The 5,127-nt window shown below is 28.1% G+C and overlaps 1 long non-coding RNA gene across 1 annotated transcript in view; it reads right to left on the bottom strand.

The window, feature by feature from the left end:
* Positions 1-4,143: 4,143 nt before the first annotated feature.
* The window catches only part of LOC139425692 (uncharacterized), an 11,878-nt gene continuing 10,894 nt past the window's right edge, over positions 4,144-5,127 (bottom strand). The window contains exon 3 of the long non-coding RNA XR_011636840.1: positions 4,144-4,263. This is a non-coding gene — a long non-coding RNA (uncharacterized lncRNA). The remainder of the gene's footprint in view (positions 4,264-5,127) is intronic.

Genomic DNA, 5,127 nt, shown 5'->3' on the forward strand with positions numbered 1-5,127 from the left:
TGACTATGAATATTGAAGTCAACAGAACTATATTGAGAAGGCACGACTTCTACATCTAAAAGATATTTTTTCTCCGTAATTAAATTTAAAAGCTTTAAACTACACTGTAAGAAATGATGTAAGAATGTATCTTAAGACGAAAAAGGATTTCAAAAACTTCATATCAAAGTGTTGCTCCTCTAAGTGTTCATTATACGAAGAATGTTCGATTACATTACTGGGTGTAAAGTTGCCGTCACCATTTTTTGCATTCAATAATACTAATATTTATAATTATAGTAAGGCAAAATATACACAAAAATAAGTAAATGTGTTTTTAAGATACGATATAAAGTAAGAATCGTTGATTTAGAATGATGCACTAATTCATAAAAATAAAATTTATTTTTTAATTATACTTACGTGTAGCACAGAAATAACGTAAGGACGAACTCGAATAAGTCTAATCAAACGGAAAACTGATAGAAATTATACATGTGAAAATCACAGAGATTTAAAATATAATTATCCTTATTATACAATTGAAACATACCTACCTATTTTGACGGCTTAGAACAAATCACTCAATCACACACAAGAAATCACAAACAACAACAAACTCTCGATTACAAACGCAACTTCTGGCTACAAAAAAGCTCAGCAACAATCGGGAATATTGAGAAGGAAGATAATACTCGTTTTGTATAAAATAGCAGAAATTCGGTGCTAACTTATTATATTATAAGTGTTTAGATTTAAATTGCAGCCATATATGAATGCTCAATTTGGCGTTAACCCGAAATAAATTGTTCCTTCACAGAATTTTTTGGGTTGTTCAACACCATATTCAGAGGGAAATTTCAACTTTTTACAATTCATACATAGCAGATAGATTGGCCAACGTGTTCATTTCGCCTCCTTTTATCATATACAAAAAATGATATTTAGTCATTTTTCGAAATAAAACAATCGCCGAAGTTTACATTTCTTAAAATTCCCACATCATACTCAAGCTGTTAAAAGGATTGTAGAACTAGTCAGCTAATCTGCAGAAAAGATATATTTGGGGAATATGCCAGGGATGAAGTTTCAAGAATCATTTTAAACAAGTGATCATTAAAATCTAAACTGCAGCATAAATACAATATTAAACCTCAATCAAATTCTCGATGCTTGTTTAAAATCATATACAGATTAAAAATGCAAAAGTATTGTAAATACGTTAAATGTTGTAAATAACCGTACTTTATGTCTTGGAGATGGCCAAGTTGAATTTTGAAATGAATCATCCCACTTGGTATGAGTTCTAGGTTGTTAATGGAATACATTAGGTTTGTATAACAAGCAAAGTGTAAAACTGGACAACGAAAAAATAAATATTTCTCTACGTAAAATAAAAGTTAACATTTTGCTAATTTGAAGAAATTTTATAGCTTAACATAGAAATTTTAATTTATAGTCTGAAAACTTTTAAACAATATAAATATTTTTAATGAAGGTTCGTAAGAATGTCAAAAAGCAAGTGAATGTCATTGGGTTAAAAATTTATAATAATTATATCTTAATTACAAAATTTTATAGTTTTGTTCTATTTTAAATTTTTTTCAAACTTTGAATCTCATGTGTGACCCAAAGACCTAAATATTCATTTTTTAATATTTTTCACAAAGTAAGGATGAAAAAGGACCACTTTTTGGTTATTCAAAGTTGCTTTTCCGAAATATTCATTTTCTGGTCATACCATACTTAATGAAACAGTAACTAAAATTGCAGTTTTTGACCAAAAAAATAAAACAAAAATATTGATATAACAAGGAATAATTCTGATTGTAAACATCCAAATCCATACTAAAAACCAATGTTTTTATATCTGATTATGTTTTGCATTTAGTTATTTGAGCAACGCAATAAACATTCAATTTAGATTATAGCTTTTCAACTTTCTATTGTCTTGTAGTATTTTTTACTAGTTTTTATAATTAAATGGTTCATAATTTCCTACAGTTTTAAGTAACTTTAAAAATAATAAAATTTTGCAAATGAAATGCTCGAAAAATAACGTTGACCATATTATATTAATAATTTTGTGACTATCATCCTAAAAAAAAAAATAAGTAAAATATAAGAGATTTTTTTTTATTGTTAAAAAATAATAGAAATAAAATTTATATTTTTTATGTGGAAATAAAATTTTAGAAATTGTTAACTTCCGCATTACTAATAGCAGGAATGAAATAAAACATAAAAAAAGTAAACATTTAGATTCAAAATAATAGGAAAATGTTTAAAATTAACAAAATTTTTCATCTAACTTTCAATTATATAAAACTTTAGAAACACCAATTATTTTAAATAATTTTCATATTTTTCCTAAAAAAATATTATGTAACATATTTTATTGAGTTTTACTTATAAATTTTTTTATTGTTAAAAAAAAAGTTTTCAAAAGAATCCTTCCTACTTTTCTTTTTCAAATCACTTTTGTTTTAAAGATTAACATTTACTTTAGGGTTTTAATTTATATTAATAAGCTCAATTATTGAGCAATACTTTTTATTAAAACTCGCTACCTTTCTTTAAAAATCTCCGTGAAGAATACATTTGCATTAAAATTGAAAGAAGACTATGCATATTTTACTAGAGCAATGAATCGCATACACTTTTCTTAGTCAATGTTTGCTCCGTTATAAAATGCGAAATATAAAAGCAAATTTCAACTCTTGTCTCTATTTGTAATGAAAAAAATCCTTTCAATAATGCTTAAGTGCTTTATAGCTTTTTCCCCTATCTGCTTTTTAAACAATATACAGAATGAGCGAAACTATATTTTTCTTCCCAAGTAAACAAGAGTTAAATAAAACGGAACATTTTACAACAACTCACTAAGTACATAATCGTGTTTTGAGGGTAGGGGTGTAATTTAATTAATGTGCATAATTGTTAAAATATTTTTAAATAATCATTGGGTTTAAAATTTAACAAACTATTAATGGTGATTTTGAATGTAATTTGCTCATAATTCTTTTTATAAGCGAATACATTAGACACCCAGTGTTATCCATTAAATGCAGTTTCCAATTGTCTTTTTATTTCTTCGAGAATTATATCTATTTGCACAGTTTTTACTAGTTAAAAATGTAACTAGCTGAAGCAGTTAAATGATTATAACTGCAATAGAGTTTTAGTCTTTTTATTGGTATATGACTTGCATTATTTTAAGGCAATATCTCAAGCGAAAGGGCCAAAACTATCCTCCATTTTCTTTCTTTTTTTTGTTTTTCAAAAACTTTAGCTCATCAGTAAAGAAAATCTAGACACAAATTATTATTTTTAATGGACACTTTTCTCAGTTGCAGTTTCCAGCTTTTCGGGAAATAATTGAAACCACAAGTCTAATTTGACAGACATATAAGTGATTTTATTTATTAACTGAGAATTTTGAAAACCAGATTAACCAGAATTTTTACCATAAAAATCATACAGCACGGTAATTTTGCCATAATATTTTTCTCCATGAACAATTGAAGCAGCACTTCATATGTTTTGCTTACGTTAAATCAAATCAGACTATACGTGATTCAATATAAAGAATAGTTCAAAGGTTGATAGCGTTTTTATGCATAAAACGTATTATTCTTGACAGAATAGCAATTGCGCATGTTCTACCTGATCACCATATGATGCAAGAGATAGTTCCATACTCGTTTTGAAATTTACTCATGTTTTGCGCATGTCGATGTCAACCAAAAAATATGCATAATCTATTACTTTCAAGCAATAAGTACCCAAAAGTGTTTTTAGATAAATTTATTAATATTCGTCCACCTCCATCCACATTTTACGTTATATGTTTTGCTTTTAGACACCAATGTATTCCAAAAAGTTTTTTGTGTGTAAACACAAAAAATGACAGATTTCACTCTCAGAAATAAAACTCTCACTTTTGACCATTCCGCGATCCAATCGTTAATATTGAAAATTGTTTCTTCATGAAATCACGTGATTTGTGATGAAACGTGAACTACCATGTACACGAGGAAAAGGTTTTCTCAACTCGAAACCTTACTGTATTACAAAGTGGCAAGCTGTTAAATAGAATAAAGACTAGACGATCGAAAATAAAGTGACAAATGGAGCAGACTGGCTGCATGGTGGTCAAGTAGTTGATCTCGTACCAGGAAGATAAGGGATCGAATCCCTCTTTGGGCATGGATGTATTTCATCTTTTTGTTCTATATGTACTTCTTGAGTTGTTGGGGTGCCATTGATCCATTTTCATGGTGCCTACAATAAAGTGATTGTTAAGAAAATTAGTAAAATTAAGCATTACGATGTTTTATTTATTTTTATTTTCATGGAAAAAAACAGAAGGACGAAATATTTTATTTACGTATTTCATTTCCTCGAAGAAGTCACGGACGATAGTTATTCTGTAATTTTGATCAAAGTTTTGCTAATTGCATATACCAGGAAACGGTTACGAAAAAAATTAATTTAAAGTGATATTTTAAAAATAAATACTCATCAGAATTATTTATGATTGCAAACAGATCTTTATGAAATCCTAATGGCAATGTTAAATAAGTGGTAAGCGTAAGCGAGCACATTTCTTTATAAAACTTATATTAACGAATAGTTTCATCTTTTGAAGAAAAAAACTGCTTTACACCAACAATGTAAAAAAATTCCGAATAAAATTATAATAAAAAGTATTGTTCAAATGTTCACAGATACTTTTAAATGTAAAATCCATTTTCATTTTCGCTTTAAAATATTACCCCTCAAAAAATATAATATAGATTAGCTTTTTAAGTTTCTTAATCTACACTGGTTATCATAAATTAAGGAAAAATCACAAAAATAGCGATAACTCTTTCAAAAGTAAGCCAAACCGTGCAAAATTTGCATATGTTGTCCACTAAGAGTAGCTGAGTAAAATTGCAATATGCAAATTAGTGGCGCTGCACTCGGCTTACGTCATCTGCCTGGAGCATAAAAGTCCAAGTTTGAGAGAAAGCACACAAATTTTACTGTGATTGCGACATTGAAAATCTGAGATAGCCAATTCGTAATAATGACCTCTAGGCATCATTTGCCTGAAGAACTACGATGGAGAGCCATCGGGAGACTAGAGGCAGGGCAGAGTCA

The sequence above is a fragment of the Parasteatoda tepidariorum genome, chromosome 5 (genome assembly GCF_043381705.1).
Source record: "Parasteatoda tepidariorum isolate YZ-2023 chromosome 5, CAS_Ptep_4.0, whole genome shotgun sequence".
In the NCBI taxonomy this organism is placed as follows: domain Eukaryota; kingdom Metazoa; phylum Arthropoda; class Arachnida; order Araneae; family Theridiidae; genus Parasteatoda; species Parasteatoda tepidariorum.